The following is a 26,709-nucleotide window of genomic DNA, read 5'->3' on the forward strand; positions in this document are numbered from 1 at the left end:
GCACCCTCTTCTTTGCCTACCCTGGTCCCTGACCTTCCCTCTCCTCCATTGCCTTCATTAGCTCCATAGTCCTGAATTGTCAGAACAATTTCCCAAATAAAAAAAAAATGCTTGTAGTTATCGATCCCAAATTCACCTCATACATGTATTATGCTATTGTCCAGGTGGTGGGACTACGTGCTACCCCCTAATAATTACCACGTGGCCGCAAATTCGACCTAAAGGTTTGCGAAATTCGCCTCCCATTGAAGTCAATGGAGCCCGCGGCGAACGGTCGTTTTCGCGAACGTTTGTGCCCGTTCGCGTTTCGCGTTCGCGAAACGTCCCGTCGGAAGTTCGTCCATCACTAATCCCCAATCCTCAAACGTTCGCCCGCCCTCAGACCGAGTTTGAGACTCTATGCAGGAGCGAAGGCCCTTTGGCCCACATTCTCTCTCAAACAGATTATCCACACTTAACCTGTCTGTCCAACTGGGAAAAGGACCTTAATTGCTCATTTTCCCCAGCACAGAGACAACGCATTATCACTTTGGCTCTCAAAATGTCGCTGTGCACGAAGATACAGGAGACGAATTTTAAACTTCTCACCAGGTGGTATTTGACACCATCAAAGCTGCAGAAATGTTTTCCCTCTTCCTCGAACATATGCTGGAGGTGTGGAGAAGAAGAGGGCACGTTGCTGCACATTTTTTGGTCCTGCCCCAGCTTGGTGGACTTCTGGACAGAGATCCGATGCATAACACAAAAATTCACAGACTTCTCCATCCAGGAAGAGGCTGCATTCTTTCTCTTGCACCATTCACAGATTCCCATTAAGAAGTACAAAAAAATCTATTTTACGGCATGTGATAAATGCCGCGAAATCCTGCATCCCTCTCTATTGGAAAAAATGTTCCCCCCCTTTCATTACTCACTGGCTTAGGAAAATAGAGGACATTAAAAAAAATGGAGGACTTGATCCTCACATCACAAGGTAAACAAGAATTTTTTAAACAAACCTGAGACATCTGGAATACCTTTATATTCTCACTGGAAGGATGTCGCCTGCTATTGCCTTAGTGCTCTGAGCTTTCCTTGACTGGCCCTATGGACAGTGGCTGCCATCGTGTCTCGTCCCCTCTTCTCCTTTCCTGATCTTTCAACCCTTCTCTTTTCTGCCTTCCTCCCCTATCTCTCACCCCTTCCACCCCCTCTCTCTTTTGCAAAAAGTGGAAAATTGGGAATGACGGCCCCACACCCCCCTCAGGATGGATTATGCCGGAGGGACCTGGGGTTTGTGTGACCCTGGATCTTGGTACAGTACTTTATCCGTGCCTCGAATCATTGTGATTGATGGAAGGCAGACTCACAGTTGCGAATATACCTGTATCAAGTATTGTTCAGCTGCTTTTTGCTCTGTATTTCTCTGTTGCATTATGTACTCGGGGGACCGTCTTCCCCTATTTGGAGAAAAAATTATATTTGAAAAAAAAAAGAAGCCTACGACACCTGGTATTCCCAGGCGGTCTCCCATCCAGGCATTAACCAGGCCCGACCCTGCTTAGCCTCCAAGATCAGACGAGATGGAACAGATTCAGGGTGATGTGGCCGTAGCCAATATCTTCAGGCACTCTCAACTCTCTTGACAAACACCAAGATGGTCACCTTGGAAACAAGTGGAAAAAAATAGGTCAACGGCAACAACATAAAAAGAAGCCTACGGCATCTGGAAATCCCAGGCGGTCTCCCATCCAGGTACTAAACTGGTCCCAACCCCGCTTGGCCTCTGAGATCAGATGAGATTGGGCTCTTTCAGGGTGGTGTGGCCGTAGGAGATTTCTTCAGGCACTCTCAACCTTGACTAACGCCAAAATGGTCACCTTGGGAAACAAACAAAAAAATCAAGTCAACGCCAACAACATGAGAAGAAGTCTACAGCACCTAGTATTCCCAGGTGGTCTCCCATCCAGGTATTAACAAGGCCCGACACTGTTTAGTCTCTGAGATCAGACGAGATCTGGTGCTTTCAGGGTTATGTGGCCATAGGCGAGCTCTTCAGGCACTCTCAACCCTCTTGACAAACACCAAGATGGTCACCTTGGTAAACAAACAAAAAAAAAAAACAAGTCAACGCCAACAACATAAAAAGAAGCCTTCAGCACCTAGTATTCCCAGGTGGTCTCCAATCCAGGTACTAGCAAGGCCCGACCCTGTTTAGCCTCTGAGATCAGAGGAGATTGGGCGCTTTCAGGCTTATGTGCCCATAGGCAATCTCTTTGGGCACTCTCAACTAGTGATGGACGAACTTCCGACGGGACGTTTCGCGAACGCGAAATGCGAACGGACCCAAACGTTCGCGAAACCGACCGTTCGCCGCGGGCCCCATTGACTTCAATGGGAGGCGAACTTTGCAAACCTTCATGTCGAATTTGCGGCCACGTGGTAATTATTAGGGGGTAAAACGTAGTCCCACCATCTGGACAATGACATAATACATGTATGAGGTGAATTTGGGATCGATAACTACAAGCATTTTTATTTTATTTGGGAAATTGTTCTAACAATTCAGGACTATGGAGCTAATGAAGGCAATGGAGGAGAGGGAAGGTCAGGGACCAGGGTAGGCAAAGAAGAGGGTGCAGGAGATGATCACCAGCAGCGTGACATACCGGAATGACACATGCACCGTGATAGAGGCATCTGACAGCAGCACCGTAATACAGAGCACTGACAGCAGCACCGTGACATACAGCGCTGACAGCAGCACCGTGACATACAGCGCTGACAGCAGCACCGTGACATACAGCGCTGACAGCAGCACCGTGACATACAGCGCTGACAGCAGCACCGTGACATACAGCGCTGACAGCAGCACCGTGACATACAGCGCTGACAGCAGCACCGTGACATACAGCGCTGACAGCAGCACCGTGACATACAGCGCTGACAGCAGCACCGTAAGCAGCCCCAGGAGGAAGTCAGCACAGCACAGGGATGGTGTGATCCCCTCATAATAAGAACCCCCAGGAGGAAGTCAGCACAGCACAGGGATAGTGTGATCCCTTCATAATAAGAACCCCCAGGAGGAAGTCAGCACAGCACAGGGATATCATAAGCAGCCCCAGTAGAAATATGACACCGCTCAACCTCTTCAAAGAGGAGGGTAGGGGCATATAGTACGGTGTGCTTTTTTGGGTCAAGGAAGTGAGCCAAATGAATTAAGAAGGTCTGTGTGCTTGATTAAAAAAATAGTTTATAGACATATACATGGTCTACTGGTCACATGTGTTGAATTCCTCCGAGATCCATGCCTCATTCATTTTTAGAAATGTGAGGTAGTTAACACTGTGGTGAGCTAGGCGAGTACGCTTATCGGTCACAATCCCCCCTGCTGCGCTGAACGTCCTTTCGGACAGGACACTGGATGAGGGGCAAGCCAACAGTTCGATTGCAAATTGGGCAAGCTCTGGCCAGAGGTCAAGCCTGCCCACCCAGTAGTCTAGGGGTTCATCACTCCTCAGAGCGTCCACATCGGCCGTTAACCCAATGTAGTCGGACACCTGACGGTCTAGGCGTTCCCTGATGCTGGATCCGGATGACACCTGTCGATGGGTCGGCTGAAAGAATGACCTCATATCCGAAGTCACCAACACATCTTCAAACCGGCCTCTTCTTGCAGGCGCTGTTGGATTGGTACCCGCAAATCCTTCTCTGGGAGTGGGAATTGCTCCTCTGCCAGCGCACGCAAAAGCAGAATGCAGCATTTCTCGAAGCAAGGCCTGGAAGTGCTGCATTCTGACAGCCCTCTGCGACGGCGGTAACATTTCCGCCATTTTGTGTTTGTACCGGGGGTCTAAGTACGTTGCCACCCAGTACTGGTCCTTGACCCTCATGCTTTTTATACGGGGGTCCCTATTAAAACACTGGAGCATGAAGGCCCCCATTTGCACTAAAGTGGAAGCGGTGTGGTGGCCTGGCTCCTGCTCATCATCCAGGATAATGTCGTCCTCTTCATTCTCCTCTCCCCATCCTCGCACAACAGGGATCCCAGAAAGGTTTAAAGCATGCTCTTCTTGCTCCTGCTCATCCGCCCCGGCACCATCCTCCTCTGACTCCTCATCAGACTCCTGTTGTTGACTTGTCTCAGATAGAGTAGCCCCCCCTGGGAATTCATCCAGCATTGCGACTTCCTCATCTTCCCGCTCCTGCTCCTCCACAGCCTGATCAATGACACGACGCAATGCACGCTCCAGAAAGAAGGCATAAGGTACCATGTCACTGATGGCGCCATGGCTGCGACTGACCAGTTTGGTGATCTCCTCAAATGGCCGCAGAAGTCTGCATGTGTCGCGCATGAGCAGCCACTGGCGCGGTGAAAAAAAACCCAGCTCCCCAGAACCGTTTCTTTCGCAGAGTTCATACAGGTAGACGTTAACTGCACGTTTCTGCTGGAGCAGCCTATCAAGCATATAGAAGGTTGAGTTCCATCGCGTCGGGCAATCGCAAATAAGACGTCTGACCGGCAGATGGTGTCGCCGCTGAATGTCAGCAAGGCGAGCCATGGCCGTGTAAGATCTTCTGAAATGGGCCGAGATTTTCCTTGCCTGCCGCAAGATGTCCTGGACCCCAGGGTATTTGACAAGGAATCGCTGCACGACCAAGTTTAAGACGTGTGCCATGCACGGCACGTGCGTGATTTTGCCCTGTTTCAATGCGCTAAGCAGATTGGCACCGTTGTCACACACCACTTTACCAACTGTCAAATTGAGCGGTGTTAGCCACTCATCTGCCTGTGAACGCAAAGCTGAAAGGAGTGCCGGGCCAGTGTGGCTCTTTGCTTCCAGGCACAACAGACGCAGCACGGCATGGCAACGTCTCACCTGGCATGTGGAATAGGTTCTGGGGAGCTTGGGCGGTGCAGCGGAAGAGACGCTAGCAGCGGAAAAGGAGGAGGCAGCTGAGGAGGAGAGGGAGGAGGATGGAGTAGGAGGAGGAGAAGAAGAGTCAGGCCTGCATGCAATCCGTGGCGGTAAAACCAAATCTACACGGGTGCCACGGGTTACATGCTTGACGGCCGTCAGAAGGTTCACCCAGTGGGCAGTAAAACTGATATACCTTCCCTGCCCGTGTTTGCTAGACCACGTGTCTGTGGTCAGATGTATCTTGGCACCGACACTGTGTGCCAGAGATACATTCACTTGCCGCTGAACATGGCCATATAGCTCTGGGATGCCCTTCTCTGAGAAATACTTCCTTCCTGGGACCTTCCATTGTGGTGTTCCAATGGCCACAAATTTGCGAAAGGCCTCCGAGTCCACCAGTTTATATGGCAGTAGTTGGCGGGCTATGAGTTCTGACAAGCCAGCCGCCAACCGTTGGGCAAGAGGGTTATCCGGCGTCATCATTTTTTTACGCTCAAACATTAGGCCCACGGAAGCCTGCCTTTTTGCAGAAAAATGTGAGCTTGGCGTGATGGAAGGTGGAGTGGAGGACAATTGTGAGGAGAGAGGAGAAGGAGAAGTAGAAGACGAGGCTGGACGGTGAGAGCCTGCAGTGTGGCTTTGTGTGTTCCGTTGCTCCCACTGGGCTCGGTGATGGCTGCTCATGTGCCTTCTTAAGGCGGTCGTCCCTAGGTGAGTATTGGGCTTACCGCGACTAACGCGTTGACTGCAAAGATTGCAGATGGCAACGCTATTGTCAGCAGCGGACACGTTAAAAAAAGCCCACACTGCGGAGCCATGTGCCGGTGTCCTGGGAGCGCCAGATGTGACCGTACATGGTCGATGACTCGCTCCTGATACATTTGCAGTCTGCTTTGTCCCTGCTGTGCAATGTAAGTCATTGCTGCTTCTCCTCCCTATCTGCTGGTCCATATCTCCCTCTGAACTCCCCTCCTCTTCCTCTCTTGTGGGCACCCACGTGACATCACTAGACACGTCATCATCAACGTCACCTTCCCCACCGCTATAAGTAGAGATCTCGGAGTAGGCAGCAACACCGGGGACCAACCTCCTCCTTGGGCTGATCTGGGTACTGTCGTCAGACTGCTGAGTAGCGCTTGTTGCTACCTCCTCTTCCTGATCCAATACCAAGAGTGGCTGCGCATCAGAAATGTCCTCTTGATATGGATCGGAAAATAATTCCAGTGACTCAAGCGGAAGGTATGTGGTGGTGGTGGTGGTGGTCGTGTTGTTGGTGGTAGTGTCTTTGGGGGTGCACATAGCAGAGAGTGAAGAAGAGGGTGCAGATCGAGAGGATGAGGAGGGTGCAGAAGAGTAAGGCTGAGCGAGCCACTCAACCAAGTCTGGTGCATCCTTTAAAGTAATTGAACGCACCTTCTGCAACTTCCCACTTTGGCTCAAGCCTGTTGCTCCTGCCCTACCCCTACCACCCCTGCGGAAGGGCCTGCCTCTTCCTCTGCCTGTCATTTTTTAAATGACCCTGTGACAAAACTCTTAGTCCCTATACCGATGAAGGACTGCTGCAGTATAGGGCAGCAGTCAGCAGTGGTGCACGTCAACCCTATCTATTGTGGACCGATAGCGGTCCTTACAGAACAGCAGACTGTACCGCACTCAAGCCTATGTACCGTAGCACCCTATACCAAGTTACCAGTCCTTATAAGAACTTTTGTGGACCAAGCAGGTTGTGTATTAGTGTTTAGCAGACTGTACGTCAGTCCCTATACCGCTGAAGGACTGCTGCAGTATAGGGCAGCGGTCAGCAGTGGTGCACGTCAACCCTATCTATTGTGGACCGATAGCGGTCCTTACAGAACAGCAGACTGTACCGCACTCAAGCCTATGTACCGTAGCACCCTATACCAAGTTACCAGTCCTTATAAGAACTTTTGTGGAACAAGCAGGTTGTGTGTTAGTGATTAGCAGACTGTACGTCAGTCCCTATACCGCTGAAGGACTGCTGCAGTATAGGTGAGCGGTCAGCAGTGGTGCACGTCAACCCTATCTATTGTGGACCTATAGCGGTCCTTACAGAACAGCAGACTGTACCGCACTCAAGCCTATGTACCGTAGCACCCTATACCAAGTTACCAGTCCTTATAAGAACTTTTGTGGACCAAGCAGGTTGTGTATTAGTGTTTAGCAGACTGTACGTCAGTCCCTATACCGCTGAAGGACTGCTGCAGTATAGGGCAGCGGTCAGCAGTGGTGCACGTCAACCCTATCTATTGTGGACCTATAGCGGTCCTTACAGAACAGCAGACTGTACCGCACTCAAGCCTATGTACCGTAGCACCCTATACCAAGTTACCAGTCCTTATAAGAACTTTTGTGGACCAAGCAGGTTGTGTATTAGTGTTTAGCAGACTGTACGTCAGTCCCTATACCGCTGAAGGACTGCTGCAGTATAGGGCAGCGGTCAGCAGTGGTGCACGTCAACCCTATCTATTGTGGACCGATAGCGGTCCTTACAGAACAGCAGACTGTACCGCACTCAAGCCTATGTACCGTAGCACCCTATACCAAGTTACCAGTCCTTATAAGAACTTTTGTGGAACAAGCAGGTTGTGTGTTAGTGATTAGCAGACTGTACGTCAGTCCCTATACCGCTGAAGGACTGCTGCAGTATAGGTGAGCGGTCAGCAGTGGTGCACGTCAACCCTATCTATTGTGGACCTATAGCGGTCCTTACAGAACAGCAGACTGTACCGCACTCAAGCCTATGTACCGTAGCACCCTATACCAAGTTACCAGTCCTTATAAGAACTTTTGTGGACCAAGCAGGTTGTGTATTAGTGTTTAGCAGACTGTACGTCAGTCCCTATACCGCTGAAGGACTGCTGCAGTATAGGGCAGCGGTCAGCAGTGGTGCACGTCAACCCTATCTATTGTGGACCTATAGCGGTCCTTACAGAACAGCAGACTGTACCGCACTCAAGCCTATGTACCGTAGCACCCTATACCAAGTTACCAGTCCTTATAAGAACTTTTGTGGACCAAGCAGGTTGTGTATTAGTGTTTAGCAGACTGTACGTCAGTCCCTATACCGCTGAAGGACTGCTGCAGTATAGGGCAGCGGTCAGCAGTGGTGCACGTCAACCCTATCTATTGTGGACCGATAGCGGTCCTTACAGAACAGCAGACTGTACCGCACTCAAGCCTATGTACCGTAGCACCCTATACCAAGTTACCAGTCCTTATAAGAACTTTTGTGGACCAAGCAGGTTGTGTATTAGTGTTTAGCAGACTGTACGTCAGTCCCTATACCGCTGAAGGACTGCTGCAGTATAGGGCAGCGGTCAGCAGTGGTGCACGTCAACCCTATCTATTGTGGACCGATAGCGGTCCTTACAGAACAGCAGACTGTACCGCACTCAAGCCTATGTACCGTAGCACCCTATACCAAGTTACCAGTCCTTATAAGAACTTTTGTGGAACAAGCAGGTTGTGTGTTAGTGATTAGCAGACTGTACGTCAGTCCCTATACCGCTGAAGGACTGCTGCAGTATAGGGCAGCGGTCAGCAGTGGTGCACGTCAACCCTATCTATTGTGGACCGATAGCGGTCCTTACAGAACAGCAGACTGTACCGCACTCAAGCCTATGTACCGTAGCACCCTATACCAAGTTACCAGTCCTTATAAGAACTTTTGTGGAACAAGTGAGTTGTGAATGTTTAGCAGACTGCAGCAGAAGGGCAGCAGTCAAGTATAATATCCTTTCTATATTTGGAAGAAAGAATATTATACATGTACAAGCCTATTACTGTACCACTGATACCAGTCCTGAAAAGAACCTTTGTGGAACTAATAATAACAGCAAGTCTTTAAAATTACCCTCACTGCCTGACAACACTGCTTCCTTCCTGTCCCTATACAAATTGGCAAAAAAAGAGAACGATTAGTGGTTACTGGAACAGCTCTTTTGTGGACCTTGATAGTAACAGCTAATGATGATGATGATGATGATGATGATGAAAGACTAATCTGGCTGTCCCTGTAGCATACACCGTCCTTTCCCTTTCTCTAAACTAACAAAAGACACTCAGGCTGCTGCAAGAATCAGCAGCACAGCAAACCTATCAACACCTAACACCTATACCAGTCCTGAAAAGAACTTTTGTGTACCAAATAGCTAGTGGTTTATCTCTCCCTACTCCACACAGGAACCTGTCCCTATCGTAACAGAAGAAAGAATGTAAAATGGCCACCGGATCGGGTGTATTTATAGGTTAGGGGGAATGTCCAAGTGTCCATGTGCTGTCATGTCTCAATTGGCTGTCCTGTATCACATGATAAACGTGTCACCAAAGGTTAAAGTTCTTGTATACATTAAACACGTAAGTCCGCCGCGGCGAACGACGGAAAAAGGCGTTCGAACGTGCGGACCGCGAATGTCGGAAATTCGCCGCGAAACGACCGCCGGGCGAAACGTTCGTCCATCACTAGTGAGATGGACACGAAATGTCAATCCCCATTGTAAACGCGGCTACATACAGCAAAGTGTGAGCTAAGCAGCTAAAGGGTATTTAAGAGTAAATTGACGTAGCTTGAAAATTCCAACGTGTAAATCGTTCCATTAATTTTGTTACTCACGAAGACGGCTTACACTGACTGTTTTCCGTTTCCACTGTTTATCGGCATAATGTATCAGTAACCATGAACATTAATAGTGATAGACAGCTTACATTAAGATATATGCATGATGTGAATGTAAAATAGTTGCATTATGTGTTATTAATGTAATCAAACTGTATTGCTATGCTTTGCTACTGCAACCACTTCTCAATCAAGTCCCACTGCTTTTCTCACATTTTGCTGCTGTTAAAAAATGTGTTGCAAGTGTTATCTGTTACAAATGGTTATCAGTGTGACAGTTAATGTGGAGAAGAAGTAATACACAAAATAGAGTCAGAAAGAGAATCCTATTGCATAGAGGTAGCGAGAGATGATTGCATTACTCTTAATGTGCAGTGTGTAAAAGGTTTTAAAAAATGGTTTTGTGTGACTTTTCCTTTAACGTAAAATTAGCTGTAGACATTATTCATTATTCAGTATTCTGTAAGTTATTATTACAATGATTTAGAGATTGTAATCTCTATAAAATAATAATAATAAGTATAGCCAAACAAATTAGGAAAATATTGAGGCAGTATATATAGGTCTAGATAAAGTGAATACACAAAAGGGATCAAGAGATAGTTGCAAAGTAATATCCTCATTAAGGCAGAATGTCGGAATAGCAATGAGATTCGATGGTTGCAACATAAAACGAAATATAAGCACAGTACATTAATTTTCTGAAGCATATGGCAGAAAGACGGCTTACACTGCTTTTCTCACATTTTGCTGCGGTAAAAAGAAATGTTTTGTCACTGTGTTTTAACTGTGACAGTTAAGGTGGAGAAAAAGAAGTAATACAGAAAATAGAGTCAAACAGTGGAAACATTTATTTGTCATGACAGCTGATACTGGTTGAGCAATAAAACTGTTTTATTAAGATGTAAGACTAGTTTTATTCTCTACATATAGGCTTTTTAGAGAGCTGTATAATATAGGCGACCAATGGGACATTTAAATGGCTTAATGTTGTAGGGAGGAAGTATCGCTGTTCAAAGGTAAGAGATTGAAAGCTTAGCTTGAAAATGGCCGAGAAATAGTTGCGTTAGTCTAAATTTAAAGGAAATGCCGGTACCAATGAGAAAGCTTATATTAGACTAGTTGATCTTTGCATTACACAATCCTATTATTTTAATTATTATTATTATTATTATTAATAAGATCAAAGTGCAGAGAGATACTCAGTTAATGTCAGAGATACTCGGTTAATGTCAGAAAAGCAATAACACTGTTTACATCGTTAGCGAGCGATAGTTACATTACTCTTAGTATGTGCAGCATGTCTGGTAGAAAATGGATGGTTTTGTGAACATTTTGCATTACCGTACAATTAGCGGTAGAACTCATCGAAGTGAATAGATGTAAGCGGATTTTGAGATAGTACTCTCTATTTCTAATAAGAAATAAAGAAAAATAAGTCAGGATGGTGTGTCAGGGCTGTCACATACTCAATGTGACAGTTGATGTGGAGAATTACAAATATGCAAAATAGAGCAAAAGAGTACATGGTTTATTTTGATGTATGTAGTTTTATTGCATGGTTGATGTGGATGATTAAAATCGTGTAGTGATCTATATTTAGCATAAGAATGAAAAGGCATAACATGGCAATGAGACAAACTCCATTAGAGATGTGAGCTAGATGAAATGATGAAATGTCTCTGTATAGCCCAAATTGTCTTGTGTTATCACTTAGCCTACCCTCTAAATTCACTAGCCTCTCTATATACACCAGCACTAGCCGGTCTTCTGCATACAATAGCCTGTCTTCGATATACACTAGCCTATGTTCTGAATACAGTAGCCCGTCTTCTGTCTTCTGTATGCCCTAGCCTTCTGTATACATTAGTCTCTCTGTATAAACTAGCATCTCTGTATACCCCAAACTGTCTTCTGTAAAAACTTGTCTCTCTTTATAGCCTGTCTAGCCTTTCTTCTGTACACACTAGCTTCTCTGTATACACTAACCAGGCTTCTATATACAATAGCTTCACTCTATGCACTAGCCTCTCTGTATAATCTAGCCTCTCTATATACCCTAGATAGTGTTCTGCATACACTAGTCTCTCCGTAGAAGCCAGCCTTTATTCTGTATTCACTAGCCTTTCTTCTGTATGCTGTAGGCTTCTATATATACTAGCTTCTCTGTACACCCCTGCATCTCTGTAATACACTAAACCCTCTGTATACCACAGCCTGTCTTCTGTATACACTAGACTGTAAAAACTAGCTAGAATACACCAGCCTGTCTTCTGTACCCACTAGACTCTCTGTATACACTACCCAGTCTTCTGTATACACTGTCAGCTTGGATGTATACCCAAGCCTGTCTTCTGTATACACTAGTCTCTCTATATGCACTGTCCTATCTGTATACACTCGACTCTCTCTATACACTAACCTCTCTATATACACTAACATCTTTGTATATACTAGCTTCTCTTTAAACTAGCCTCTCTGTGTACCCCAGCCTCATTGTTTACTCTAGCATCTCTGTATACTCAAGCCTATCTGCATACACGAGTCTGTATTCTGTATTCACTAGCCTTTCTTCTGTCTTCTATATATACTAGCTTCTCTGTACACCCTTGCATCTCTGTAAACACTGTCTGAACTAGCCAGTATTATGTATACACTCACCGACTGTATACACTAGACTCTCTGAATACACTAAACACTCTGTATACCACAGCCTGTCTTCTGTATACACTAGACTGTAAAAACTAGCTAGAATACACCAGCCTGTCTTCTTTACCCACTAGACTCTCTGTATGCACTACCCAGTCTTCTGTATACACTGTCAGCTTTGATGTATACCCAAGCCTGTCTTCTGTATACACTAGTTTCTCTATATGCACTGTCCTTTCTGTATACTCTCGACCCTCTCTATACATTAACCTCTCTATATACACTAACATCTTTGTATATACTAGCCTCTCTTTAAATTAGCCTCTCTGTGTACCCCAGCCTCACTGTTTACTCTAGCATCTCTGTATACTCAAGCCTATCTACATACATGAGTCTGTATTCTGTATTCACTAGCCTTTCTTCTGTATGCTGTAGTCTTCTATATATACCAGCTTCTCTGTACACCCTAGCACTGTAACAGTGCTAGGTTCCTGTATTACAGAAACAGAACATCAGCAATAAGGTGTATACTGTGCAGGAGGCACACAACACCCACTCTAACTTCTGCACTGCAGATGCATGTATTGCAGAAATTGAACACCAGTAATAAAGGGTAGCTTCAGGTGTGTACTGTGCAGGAGGCACATAACACCCACTGTAACAGTGCTAGGTTCCCAAGCAGTAAAGACACTGTCCCTGCCTATCGTCCTCTTTCCCTGACCACCGCAACACACTATACAAGGCCGCCGCGCTGGCGGCCTTATATAGTGTGGGGTGTGTTCTAAACCCCCTGAGCTATAATTGGCCACAGGAATCCTGCCTGTGGTGAATTGTGGCTCTCCTCACAGAGGATGTTACATCTGTTCTTATTATATAGAACCTATTATGCTCCCGGGAAGTAGCCAGATGGCAGTTCTGAGATGCCTATTTCAGGCAAGGAAACTGATTGCCCAACCCTGCTTAGCCTCCAATGTTGGCAATGACTTGTTTTTTTTCTCTTGTTTCCCAAGATGACCATGTTGGCATTTGTCAAGATGGTTGAGAGTGCCCGAAGAGATCGCCTATGGCCCCATCGCCTTGAAAGTGCCTGATCTTGTCTGATCTCGGAGGCTAAGCATTGTCGGGCCTGATTAGTAACTGGATGGGAGACCAACTGGGAATACCAGGTGCCATAGGATTCTTTTCATGTTGTTGGCGTTGACATGTTTTTTTTTTCCGCTTGTTTCCCAAGGTGATCATCTTGGCATTTGTCAAGAGGGCTGAGAGAGCCCAAAGAAATCTCCTAGGGCCACATCCCCCTGAAAGCGCCCGATCTCATCTGATCTCAGAGGCTAAGCAGGGTCCGGCCTGGATAGTACCTAATTAAAGGTGCCATAGGAATCTTTTTATATTGTTGGCTTTGACCTGTTTTTCTTTTGCTTGTTTCCCAAGGTGACCATTTTAGCATCAGTCAAGAGTTTTGAGTATGTCCCAAAGCGTTCGCCTGAGGTCACATCACCCGGAAAGGGCCCGATCTCAGAGGCTAAGCAGGGTCTGGGTCAGATGGGAGACCGCCAGGGTCTATGTTGTTGGCGTTGACCTGTTTTTTTTCACTTGTTTCCCAAGATAACCATCTTGGTATTTGTCAAGAGGGTTGAGAGTGTCTAAATAGAACACCTATGGCCACATCACCCTGAAAGCGCACAAGAGGGTTGAGAGTGCACAAAGAAATTTCCTACGGGCACAACACCCTGAAAGCGCCCAATCTCGTTTGGTCTCAGAGGCTAAGCAGGGTTGGGCCTGGTTTGTACCTGGATGGGAGACCGCCTGGGTTTTCCAGAGCCGGTCATGTCCAGAACCCTGGGGTTCTTCTGGGTCCCGAAGGCTAGTAAGGAGACAAGGCATAGTCAAAAGGGAGGACGGGGGAAGAAGAGAGTGCAAAGATGGAGAGAGAGGAGGTGGGGGGATGGCGGCGGGGAAAAAAAGAAAAATAAAGACAAAAAGGGAGGGGGGGAATGCCACCCAGGGCAGACATGGCCTACGTAGGTAAACGTTAGATGTTCAGTTGTTTTCTGGGACAGAGGCACTGCTCACCTCCCGAATGTAGTCTCGAGTACCAGTAAAATACTTCCAGGACCTCCATGTAACACTAAATGCCTCTTCAGTGTTGTGAAGGGTGGCGGTCAATTCTTCCATCCGGAGAATATGATTGACTTTGGAATACCAAAGCACCTTGGATGGGGGCTGAGGCTGCCTCCACAGTGCGGGAATGCAGGCCCAGGCGGCATTCAGGAGTTGCATCGTGAGGGTTTTTTTGTATTTTCGAACAGGCTGTTGGGTCAAGTGTAGAAGGCATGCTGCTGGGAACCCAAAAGTTCCTCAAGGCCGAGCATGCCCAGAAAAGGTGTCCCATGGTCCCCGTATCAGAATTTCACCTCCAACAAACATCCAGGATCGATCTATCCATTTTATTCAGAAGGTATGGGACTCTATACCAGCGTGAGACTATCTTGTATCCTGATTCTTGATATTGGTTTGCGATGGAAGCTTTATGTACTAAGGTCAGGATCTTCCCTATCTGTTGTGGGGTAAATGTGATGCCTAAGTCCCTCTCCCATTTGTGGATAAATGGTGGGGGTCGACTCCTCCTCCTGACTACTCAATAGGTTGTACAGGAGGGAGAGGGTGTGTCGCACAGGTTCCCTTTTGTGACAGATGGATTCATAGGGCATCAGGTCTCTAGGAGTGTAGGGGGCCCTTTGTATGGCCAGAAGAAAGTGACGAAGTTGATAAGCACTAAACAAGTCAAGCAGAGGGTCACAAAGCTCGGCAACAGTTTGCATGGTCGGGAGCCCTCCCGAGGGCCACACCTCTCCCAGACGCTGTTTCCCACCACTGTCAACTGTCGCAGTTTCTTGTTGGTAAATCCCGGTGGAAAGTCTGGATTACCTATAACCGGAGTCATTGGTGATGGCAGGGGAGCAATGTGTGTGCAGCGGAACAACCTCCGCACAACAGCCAACGTAGCTCCCACTACGGGGTGACTTCTGAGGTCTTTTGGTAGGGAGGACAGGAGCCACGGGGAGGTCAATAGGGGAATGGATCCATCCTCAATCTCCATCTCCACCCATTGCTTGTGTGGGCCATTGCAATGCCAATCAACGACTCTCGCTAGCAGAGTCACTCTGTAGTATTGTCTGAGATCTGGGAGACCCAGACCCCCCCCTTGTCCTTTGGTCTGGCAAGCAATTGCAAATGGGCTCTGGGCGGTTTGCGCACCCAAATAAAGTCCCAGAGCAGCACCTGCAGTTGTCTGAAAAAAATTGGGGGTAACCGGATCGGTAATGTCTGGAACATGTATAAGATCAGCGGGAGGGCCGTCATATTGAATGCATTACAGCGCCCGAACCAGGTCAGTGTTAAAGCATGCCAGTTTCCCAAATCAGATTTCAGTCTATCCAGGAGAGGGACAAAATTAAGCGGGTACAATTGCGCTAAATCCGCTGCGATGTCAACACCCAGGTAACGTATAGATTTTTCAGCCCAGTAGAATGGAAAAGCGGAGCGGAGCCTCTTGGCCTCACCATCCGGGACCGATATATTCAATACAGCCGACTTGGCGCAATTGATTTCATAGTTTGATAGGCTGCCGTGTCACTGTAGAGACGCAAGTATATTGGGAAGCAAAATGTGTGGATTGGAGACGGAAAAAATTAGATCGTCAGCGTACGCCGCAATTTTGTGGTATGCCGAGGGTTTGGATATGCCAGTAATATTTGGGTCATTCCGAACGTGACACAAAAGTGGTTCCAGTGTCAGAATAAAAATTAAGGGAGACAGAGGGCACCCCTGCCTCGTCCCATTAGTGATGGGGAAAGAGTCCGAGCACCACTCGTTCACCCGTACCGCTGCCGACGGCATGGAGTAAAGCGACATTACCCAGCTCATCATGTTGAGGCCAAGACCTATATGTTCCAGGGTGGCCTGCATAAAGTGCCAGGCCACCCTGTCAAAGGCCTTCTCCGCGTCCATTGACAACATAAGCAAGGGCCTTCCCTGTACATGCGCCGCATGGATTAAATTGAGGACTCGGGCCGTATTGTCTCTAGCTTCCGACTTATTTTTATTTTTTTTGCTTGTTTCCCAAGGTGACCATCTTGGCATTTGTCAAGAGGGTTGAAAGTGCCTGAAGAGATTGCCTACGGGCACATCACCCTGAAAGCACCCGATCTCGTTTGATGTTGGAGGCTAAGAAGAGTCGGGCCTTGTTAGTACCTGGATGGGAGACCGCCTGGGAATACCAGGTGTCGTAGACTTCTTTTTATGTTGTTGGCGTTGACCTGTTTTTTTTTTCGCTTGTTTCCCAAAGTGACCATCTTGGTGTTTGTCAAGAGGGTTGAGAGTGCCTGAAGAGATTGCCTATGGCCACATCACTCTGAAAGCACCCAATCTCGTCTGATCTTGGAGGCTAAGAAGAGTCGGCCTGGTTAGTACCTGGATGGGAGACCACCTGGGAATACCAGTTATTGTAGGCTTCTTTTTATGTTGTTGGCGTTGATTCCTTTTCTTTTTTTTCGCTTGTTTCCCAAGGTGACCATCTTGGAATTTGTCAAGAGGGTTGAGAGTGCCCAAACAGATCGCTTACAGCAGCATCACCCTGAAAGAGCCCTATCTCTTCTCTTCTCTGAGGCTAAGAAGGATTGGGCCTAGTTAGTACCTGGATGGGAGATGGCGTTGGAATACCAGGTGCCGTATTCTTTTTATGTTGTTGACATTGACTTGTTTTTTTTCGCTTGTATCTCAAGGTAACTATCTTGGCATTTGTCAAGAGGGTTGAGAATGCCCAAAGAGATTGCCTATGGGCACATAACCCTGAAAGCTTCCGATCTCCTCTGATCTCAGAAGCTAAACAGGGTTGGGCCTTGCTAGTACCTGGATTGGAGACCACCTGGGAATACTAGGTGCTGTAGGCTTCCTTTTATGTTGTTGGCCTTGACCTGGTTTTTTTTTTCACTTGTCTCCCAAGGTGACCATCTTGGCGTTTGTCAAGAGGGTTGAAAGTGCCTGAAGAGATTGCCTACGGGCACATCACCCTGAAAGCACCCGATCTCGTTTGATGTTGGAGGCTAAGAAGAGTCTGGCCTTGTTAGTACCTGGATGAGAGACCGCCTGGGAATACCAGGTGTCGTAGACTTCTTTTTATGTTGTTGGCGTTGACCTGTTTTTTTTTCGCTTGTTTCCCAAAGTGACCATCTTGGTGTTTGTCAAGAGGGTTGAAAGTGCCTGAAGAGATTGCCTATGGCCACATCACTCTGAAAGCACCCAATCTCGTCTGATCTTGGAGGCTAAGAAGAATCGGGCCTGGTTAGTACCTGGATGGGAGACCACCTGGGAATACCAGTTATTGTAGGCTTCTTTTTATGTTGTTGGCGTTGATTCGTTTTTTTTTTTTTGCTTGTTTCCCAAGGGGACCATTTTGGCATTTGTCAAGAGGGTTGAGAGTGCCCAAAGAGATCGCTTACAGCAGCATCACCCTGAAAGAGCCCTATCTCTTCTCTTCTCTGAGGCTAAGAAGGGTTGGGCCTAGTTAGTACCTGGATGGGAGATGGCGTTGGAATACCAGGTGCCGTATTCTTCTTTTTATGTTATTGACATTGACCTGTTTTTTTTCGCTTGTATCTCAAGGTGACTATCTTGGCATTTGTCAAGAGGGTTGAGAATGCCCAAAGAGATTGCCTATGGGCACATAACCCTGAAAGCGCCCGATCTCCTGTGATCTCAGAAGATAAACAGGGTTGGGCCTTGCTAGTACCTGGATTGGAGAAAGGCGATCCGTAGCAGGCGTCATGACGTAGGACGCAGAGGCTGAGGGAGGGATTAGTGTGAAGCCGGCCGGAGCGGGAAGACGGTGCGCTCCACGTAACTTAGCCGGAGAGTGAGAGGCTCCGGCGTTATGCTGCGGCTCTTCTGCCCGTCACCGCTCCGGAACCCGCCCGCCTGCCAGTTAGCGCACGGGAAATAAATACAACGGCGGGACCGCTGTCTGCCTCCTCCCCCCCGCTCCCCCTCCTCCCCCCCCTCCGGTCGGATCTCCTTAGCGTCCATCGCTGCACAGAGTCCCAGCCATAGCCTAAACTCCTGCAAGCGAGTGAGAAGGGATGAGGACACACACAGGAAGAAAGAACCAGGACCAGAACCAGGAAGAGCAACGCTGAGCAGATAAGAAACTGGGCTTTCTGTAGTATTGCCATTCTATCTTGCTGTCTAACTTGGGCCAGGTTGTGTTGTATTGGGTCATGCTGGGCTATGTGGTGCTACTAGTTCTCTTACTGGGCGCTTTTAATGCATTAAGTATATACATACAAACTGCACCTTAGAGGCCGTCTTCCCCTTTTTTTTCTTGGTCATTTTAGGTCTGGAAATGTGTACTGAATTTATATGCAAAGGTTCAAATGTAGAGAAGAAGGTCTAATTTTGGTTGAAGGATCGTATTGTTCAGGCAAACTAAATAGGAGGTAAAGCGATATACACTAAAGGCTGTTAAATACTCCAGAAGTTCCTGAAAAGGGGTATACTTGTAATTGGATTCACAGTGGCAAATAAAGGGGTTGAAAAAGGGAAAACAGGAGGGCAAAGGGGAAAGTGGGGTATTTTTTTTTTTTTTATTATTATTTTTTTTTTTTTTATTGTCCTCCTTATCTCCCATATTCTCCCTATACCCCCACCAATGGCGCAGTACACCCTGGGGCCTACTAACTGGCGAGACAAACCCAAATTTATTCTACTGCTTCGATAACATACCAGATGACATAGGAGCCAATTGGTAATACAGCCTACCTCAAACCTAAAGATTAACATATTAAATAGATTATAATTATATCGGCCTGTGATTAATATCACAAAACTCAGTGCATCATAAGTCCCAGTGTGAACGGCCCACCCTCCCTAAACGCCCCTAAGGGAGTTATACAGGCCCAACAAATAAGAGGAGGAGCGGTCTGTACAGAATCAATAAGTGGACTGGGTGAAAAGTAAAGTCATAACCCCCAACTGTTCATAGAAAAGACAATAAGGGGAACCCTAAAAGGACCCAGTATACTACGCTCCTCCGTGTCAGGGGAAGACGCTAAGATAACACACGAGCGAATCAATCTAGCGTGGTGAAGGAAGATAAAATTAGTAAATCCTCTAAACAAAACGCTCGGGGGGGGGGCCTAAAACCCCAAAAAATACAGCAGCAGACTGTACAATTAAACAATATATGACCCAAGGGGGCAGCCCAAGAGGAGAGGGGTCGGAAAGGTTACCTCCGAAACCTGAGAAGAAGAAGGGACTAGATAAAAAACCCGAAAAAAACAGGGACCATTCCCGCGACGATTTTACAACTGAAAGTGAAATGGAATTAAGTAAAAACGAAGAGCATCAGGGGGAGGATCAATCCATAACACAGCGAATACTGAGAGAAATGCTCTCAAAACTCGAAGTCGCTATAAAATCGGAGATTGGTATGTTGAGATCGGACTTGGGACATTTATTAAATAGAGTGGAAGAAGTAGAGGCAAGTATGGAAAGGCAGGCCCAGGAACTAGGTATTGTAAAGAACCAAATTAAAATAGCATACCAAAATCAGAGGAAAATTTTATATCAACTTGAAGATCAAGAAAACAGGAATCACAGACAAAATCTGAGAATACGCTCGGTACCTGAAAATAAACAAGAAGACCTAAAGGAAATTATCAAAAATATATTTAACCCACTCTTGGACAGAGGAGAGGACGGATTCCCAAAGATTGAACGGGTTCACCGTATTGGCAAAATAAGGAGTGAGGGAATCATTAAGCCACGTGATATTATTGTCAGATTCAGATTTTGTGAAGACAAAGAAGAGATATGGTCAAAATTAAGGGGGAGAGTAGTACTGAAATATGCAGGGGCAGATCTACAAGTCTTTCCAGACCTTGCCTCAGAAACACTGACCAGAAAGCGGCTCCTAAAACCTCTGTTAGACCAGATGAGAACACAGAACATAAGATACAGCTGGGGGTTCCCGGCATGTCTTGTAGGATCTAAAGATGGCAGATCAGCCAGGCTGCGATTCCCAGAAGAGCTGGCTGGATTCTGTGAGAGACTGGGGATCCAGGTTCCAGCCCTACCAGGCTGGACAGACGAGGGTTGGGGGGTGTGGTGGGGGGAGGGGGGATCCCGGGGGGGGGAGTTACGTGATGTGGTAAGGTGGTCTTGGCATAGGCACGGAGGGTTTACCCCCCCTACCCTCCTCTCCCTTTTATAATCTTGAGGAGGGAGGGGGGGGAGGCAAAACACTGTACCCCACCTCGGATCTAATAAGACTTAGAGATGGTCAGGATTACCGGGCCAATCAATAAGTCTAAGGCCGGATGTAGGTCAGGGGTAATGTCAGTAAAGAACCCTCCTAGGAGAGGTAAGGAAAACATGGCTAATGTAGTTGGGCCTAGTGCTGTTCAAAAAACAGGGAAAAAAAAAAAAAGAAGCTTGTCCTGATCTATTTTATCAATGGCGCTTAATTTTTTAACATATAACGTGAAAGGGTTAAACACACCCAACAAGCGGTTAAAAATTTTGAAAGAATTAAAGCATTATGAGGCGGAGGTGGTCGCCCTACAGGAAACACACATATCCCATGTCTCAAAGATTAGGCTTTACTCTAAAGATTATCCGTGTTGGTATTATGGTGACACAATAACAAATAGAGGGAGAGGGGTAGCAATTGGATTTGCAAGGAATATATTCGTTTTACCCTAGAGGCCAGAGAGACGGATCCAGAGGGAAGGTATCTCTTCTTAAAGGGAATGCTGGGTAACAAGAGATGCACATTAGTCAATATATATTCACCAAATAAAAACCCAATAAAATACCTAAGGGGCATCTTAGTTAAATTACAGAAGTTCCAAGAAGGCTATGTAGTTTTGATGGGAGATTTTAATTTCTGCCTGGAATCTAGAATTGATAGTACGTCGGGTGCACCGGGGACAAGTAACGTACAACTAAAAAAGTTAAAACATAGTCTGAACACTCTCCAGTTAGTAGATGCTTGGAGGGCCCAGCATGTGGGGATATTGGACTATACATTTTACTCCCCCGTGCACGGGACGTACTCTAGAATTGACTACATATTTGTGGAACATAGACTACTCGAAAATGTAATAGAAACTAATATTGAAATAACCTCATTATCAGACCACGCCCCCGTAAAGTTGAGAATGTCGTTCCCTGGCGTACATAGACAAATGTTCTCGTGGCAATTAAATGAAGAATTAATACAGGACAAAGAGGGGTACGAAGTAGTGCGTAAAGAATTAGAACAAGAGGTGCGCATGCGCGCGGCGCCGCGATCGGACATGCTCTGATCTGGCTCCGCATTCCTCCGGCTATTTTCAGCTATCACTAGCGAGGGGGAACGACCGGAACGCCGCCGGATCTGCAGACAGACTCCCGCGAGCGGAGGATGCAGCGGAGAGCGACGGGGAACAGATCACAGAAGCGCAAACATCCCCAGGAGCCTTGTAAGTCCCGCACCTCACAGGCCTCACAGCAGGCCAAAATGGCGCCCGGGAGGAGAGCCACTCAGAGAGGCAGCCCACAACCCCCTCGGCAGCGTCTGACACAGACTGAGTGGCAGCGAGGAGAAGAGATCACAGACAGCAGCAGGCCTAACATCCAGCGACCCCAGGTAGCACTGGACCCCACAGAAGCAGACTGTGATCCGGCCTATGCCTATTCCCCTCAAGTCATGCAGGAGGGGGAGAGGGGGGGCGCAGCGCGAGGAGGTGGACAAGCCCTGCTGACAACACTGCCCCGCTCTAGCCTTATCACCCAGGCTGAAGTCCACAGGGATCCCTTCTCATCCCAGTCCCAGGAAGAGCTTTTTTCCTCACAGAGGGGACACCCTCAATCGTCTCCCCTGTCAGACTCCCCTGAACGAGCTCTACGGTTCACAGATTCCCCAGCCTCTTCTACAGACAGGCAGATGGCCGAAATGGCTGAGGCTGTGTTGAGTCAAAATGGAGACGGGCCTGCCCAGCACCCCACCCCTACAGTTGCATACTCGGGGGACACTGTAATGTTGGCCAGATTTTCTGCCCTGGTGCAACAAGAACTGTCCAAGGCATGTGATATAATTACAACAGGCATAAAAGACGACTTTCAAAACATTGGAGAAAGGCTAGACACCATTGAGTCTAAAATGGATGGTACGGTGAAGCGTGTGAACCAGAACTCTAGAATGATTACATCTCTCCAAGACCAACTTGACCAAGCGAACGCAAAGATTGAAGATCTGGAGAACAGATCTCGGAGATACAACTTTCGAGTACGAGGCCTCCCAGAGACGGAGACGAACTTAGAAGAATCGATCCACGCCCTGATGACGGAATTGATACCAGATATCTCCCCCCATCAGCTAGAGCTGGACAGGGTTCACAGGGCCCTGACTGCCCCAAGAGCGGATGGACTACCGCGAGATGTGATAGTCAAACCTCACTTTTACCGGATTAAAGAAAGATTAATGTTGGAAGCAAGACAGAGGGGAGACATTTCTATGGCGGGACACTCGATCCAGATTTTCGCGGACCTAGCTCCATCGACGATCCAAAAGAGGAGAACACTAAAACCGCTTCTGACTCAACTTATCGATCACCGCATCAAGTATCAATGGTCTTTTCCTTTCAGATTGACATTCGCCTACAAGGGTAAAACCCACTACTTCACTGATTTCCAGTCTGGTGAGGAATTGCTCCAGAATCTGGGTTTGCTTCCTAAGGAACCTCATGCCCCCAACACCCCTATGGACGAGAGTCGACCGGTGTCCCCCTTGTGGTCACGGCAAGGCAGGTCCAGGGCCAAGAAGTCTCAGTCGGTCACCTGACTTGTCATGGGACCTCCATACCCCAAATCGGCCCTGATGGGCCTCTTCCAAAATTGTACTTGATATGTCTCAGGGACTCGGACGCTGTCCTGTGACTCTTCAGGGTTTTTCTTGTTTTGTTTTACTATTTTTCCTTTTCTTTTTTTGGGTGTTCCCCCCCCCCTAGACGGAGCGAAGTTATGGTTCCTCTATGTGGTGATGATGGCTTTTTCTACTCCCTTTTTATATTATCCCTTCTTTTTTTTTTTTCTGGGGGGGGGGGGGGGATGCTGTTTCACGGTTGCCTGGGGAGCTACTTTACTCCAGTTTATTCGTTTCCTTTTCCAAATAGTTTGAGGATGACGAAACCTTATGTTATGCTCCCTAATTTTACCTTGCTTTTGTTTTTTTTAGCATGCTTTGATTCCGGTGGCGGCCTGGCCTGACCCCTTCAACGGCCGTGTTTTCAGAGCCGGAGGAGGGCGCACGCCACTCGTGGTGGACTTGTTACTACACTATTAGTGGGGACAACTCCACGACAAACAAAGGGGACTTGGTGCCCCAATAGGTGCACTGTCAGACAGTGCACGGGTTACTTTTAGCTGTAACTTTAGTTACCTTTGCCATCCTTGCGGTGGCAATGAATGCGCAGTTCTACTGTTATTGTTATACTTCTAACCTTATGTCTTTCCTCTTTTCTTTACTTTCTCCAACCTCTTATTCTACGGATGTGCTCTGGTTCCGGGACTGGATCCGGCCGAGAAATCCTGACGGCCTCGGCGGGGTCCGCCTCCAGCGGCAACACAGTGAGTACAACCTGCTAAACCATCATGGCCAATAATCCACAACTGACTTATTCCATAGTGACACATAATGTACAAGGCCTTAATTCTCCGACCAAGAGAGCAAAGGCTTTTCACCAATACCATAAAATGGGGGTGGACGTTTTACTATTACAAGAGACACACTTCTCACGGAACTCAGCCCCCAAATATCTGAATGCCAGATACCCCACAGCTTACCTGTCTAGTGGACCCGATAAGAAAAGGGGGGTGGCCATATGCTTTGCGAAACGCGTCCCTTTCACTCCAACAAATGTTATAAAAGATAGGGAAGGTCGATATATTCTGGTGGTCGGGAAGATAGATGACAGCGTTGTCACCTTTCTCTCCTACTATGCCCCTAATACGGGTCAATTATCTTTCTTTCGGGCAATGTTACAGGTGGTAATGCCCCATGTAGCCGGTCATGTAGTGTTCGGGGGCGACAGCAATGCTTCCCTGGATCGGACCTTGGATAGGTCTAACCTGGGGAAGCCTATTCTGAAACACGCCCCAAAACACAGCTGCGAAATAGCTCGTTTATTGCACAGTTATGACCTCATTGACCTCTGGCGCAATGCACACCCCTCTGTTAGAGATTATACGTTTTATTCTCCAGTGCACAAAACATACTCCCGTATAGATCATTTGTTTACTCTGTCCCCTTTGTTCCCATATGTCTTGGAGTCAAAAATTATCCCTGTGGCATGGTCTGACCACTCTCTGGTCCAGGTGGTCCTAACGGGCTTATGGGCCAGACCGTGCTCGACCGCGTGGAGATTGAACGAATCCTTATTGAATGACCCATTCGTTGCTGATGAGATAGAAAAAACTTTACGTCACTATTTCCATGACAACCCCTCTGAGGATACCTCTCCCTCCATAGTGTGGGCGGCCCATAAGGCCACTGTTCGGGGCAAACTAATACAACTATCTGCCAGAATCAAACGGGAAAGGGACCGGATGATTCAGCAGCTAGAGAAGGAGCTGTTAGACATAACTCAGGCACAAAAATCCAACCCGCAAACAGATCTTAGGAGCCAGATTGACGCAGCGCGTTTGGCTCTAAATCTGAGCCTCAGAACAAGAGCGGACAAATACGTCAGATGGAATAGGCACCGGTACTATTCTCTCGGCGACAAGCCTAACACCCTACTGGCGAGGAAACTCAATCCAAGACCTTTTAATCCAGCACCCCCCAAATTGAGATTACAAAATGGCCACGCCTCCCAAAATCCTCAGCTCATCATGAAGGAATTCCACGCATTCTACTCTAAGTTGTACGATTCTCCCAATGATCTTAATGTACAGGAGGCGGAAGCATTCTTGCAGGATCTACCGCTCCCCACATTATCCAGAGATCATGTGGAGATAATGGAGTCAGAGTTTACGGAGAGGGAAATAGCGGCGGCCATTAAATCCCTGCACCCGTCAAAATCGCCGGGCCCGGATGGTCTCTCGGGCCACTATTACCGCAAATATAGCGAGATTCTGACTCCTCATATCTGCTCTTTCTACAATGAGTTACGTAGGGGCTGCCCTTTGCCTCCACACGAGAATAGGGCTTACATACATGTAATTCCCAAGCCAAACAAGGACCACGGTGATTGCACAAATTACCGGCCCATTTCTCTAATCAACGTGGACCTTAAATTAATCACCAAGATAATGGCTACACGTTTGAATGGGTTCCTAGCACACTATATTCACCCGGACCAGTCTGGGTTTGTCCCTACTAGACAAGCCCCAGATCAGACCAGACGTGTCATTGATCTTATCTCAGCATTGAATTCAGGTTGGGATGGAGGGGGACAGAGAGGAGCACTACTGGTCTCTCTCGACCTGCATAAAGCATTTGATTCTTTGTCCTGGAATTATTTATTCTTTATTTTGGGTAAATATGGATTCGGACCGAGTTTCTTGGCCACGCTTAAAATGATTTATGACACCCCCACGGCGAATCTAATGATCAAAAGTTACCAGTCACCGAACATCTACATACGCAGGGGGACCCGCCAAGGGTGCCCCCTGTCCCCCCTATTGTTTATTTTAGCTTTGGAGCCATTGGCAATTAAAATCCGGGAACATCCAGACATACTGGGTATTAAAAGCGGCGGACGGGAACATAAATGCGCTTTGTTCGCAGACGATATCTTACTGCTCCTCTCCTCCCCAGTCACCTCCTTACCTACTTTGCACGGGGTATTGCAACATTTTGCAACATTCTCAGGGTTAAAGGTAAACCACTCCAAATCTCAGGCACTTAACGTATCCCTACAACCACACATAGTCCGAGCATTACAGAGCTCTTTTCCTTTCCAATGGCAAGACAAGGCCTTACCATACTTAGGTATCACACTGACCCCTACTCTTACATCATTGTATAAACATAATTTCCCCCCACTATTTAAAAAAATCTCTGCAGATCTCAAACGATGGTCGAATAACCCTCCGTCATGGTTTGGCAGGTTGTGTTCAATCAAGATGACAGTTTTACCTAAAGTACTCTACCTATTCAGGTCTCTACCGATCTCTATTGATAGGCGAGAACTCCAGAGGTTCCAGAGTAAGCTGCTGGACTATATATGGGAGCACAGAAGGCCCAGGGTGAATAGACAGACGATGTATACACCGAAGGCGAAGGGTGGCCTGGGCATGCCGGATTTGCTTAAATACCACCAGGCGGCACTAATTTCACAATTAATTTGGTTCCATACCTATCGAGACAGACCGCTCTGGATGCTGTTGGAATCCTCTTAATTTCCAGGAAAAGAAATTAGCCACTTAATGTGGTTGAGGGCAAAAGACAGGCCTAAGGTGATGTGCCCGACTTTGTCCCTC

The 26,709-nt window shown here is 47.2% G+C and overlaps 8 pseudogenes; 5 read left to right on the plus strand and 3 right to left on the minus strand.

The window, feature by feature from the left end:
- Positions 1-1,476: 1,476 nt before the first annotated feature.
- On the minus strand, positions 1,477-1,595 carry LOC143936920 (5S ribosomal RNA; annotated as a pseudogene).
- Positions 1,596-1,693: 98 nt separating this feature from the next.
- On the minus strand, positions 1,694-1,813 carry LOC143936973 (5S ribosomal RNA; annotated as a pseudogene).
- A 95-nt stretch (positions 1,814-1,908) lies between these two features.
- On the minus strand, positions 1,909-2,027 carry LOC143936951 (5S ribosomal RNA; annotated as a pseudogene).
- An 11,218-nt stretch (positions 2,028-13,245) lies between these two features.
- Positions 13,246-13,364, plus strand: LOC143936875 (5S ribosomal RNA; annotated as a pseudogene).
- A 2,998-nt stretch (positions 13,365-16,362) lies between these two features.
- LOC143936758 (5S ribosomal RNA) lies at positions 16,363-16,481 on the plus strand (annotated as a pseudogene).
- A 101-nt stretch (positions 16,482-16,582) lies between these two features.
- On the plus strand, positions 16,583-16,700 carry LOC143937664 (5S ribosomal RNA; annotated as a pseudogene).
- A 319-nt stretch (positions 16,701-17,019) lies between these two features.
- Positions 17,020-17,138, plus strand: LOC143936746 (5S ribosomal RNA; annotated as a pseudogene).
- Positions 17,139-17,459: 321 nt separating this feature from the next.
- Positions 17,460-17,578, plus strand: LOC143937377 (5S ribosomal RNA; annotated as a pseudogene).
- The last annotated feature ends 9,131 nt before the right edge of the window (positions 17,579-26,709 follow it).

This window comes from Lithobates pipiens, unplaced genomic scaffold (genome assembly GCF_037356315.1).
Source record: "Lithobates pipiens isolate NorthernLeopardFrog02 unplaced genomic scaffold, aLitPip1_a1.2 Scaffold_28, whole genome shotgun sequence".
Classification (NCBI taxonomy): Eukaryota; Metazoa; Chordata; class Amphibia; order Anura; family Ranidae; genus Lithobates; species Lithobates pipiens.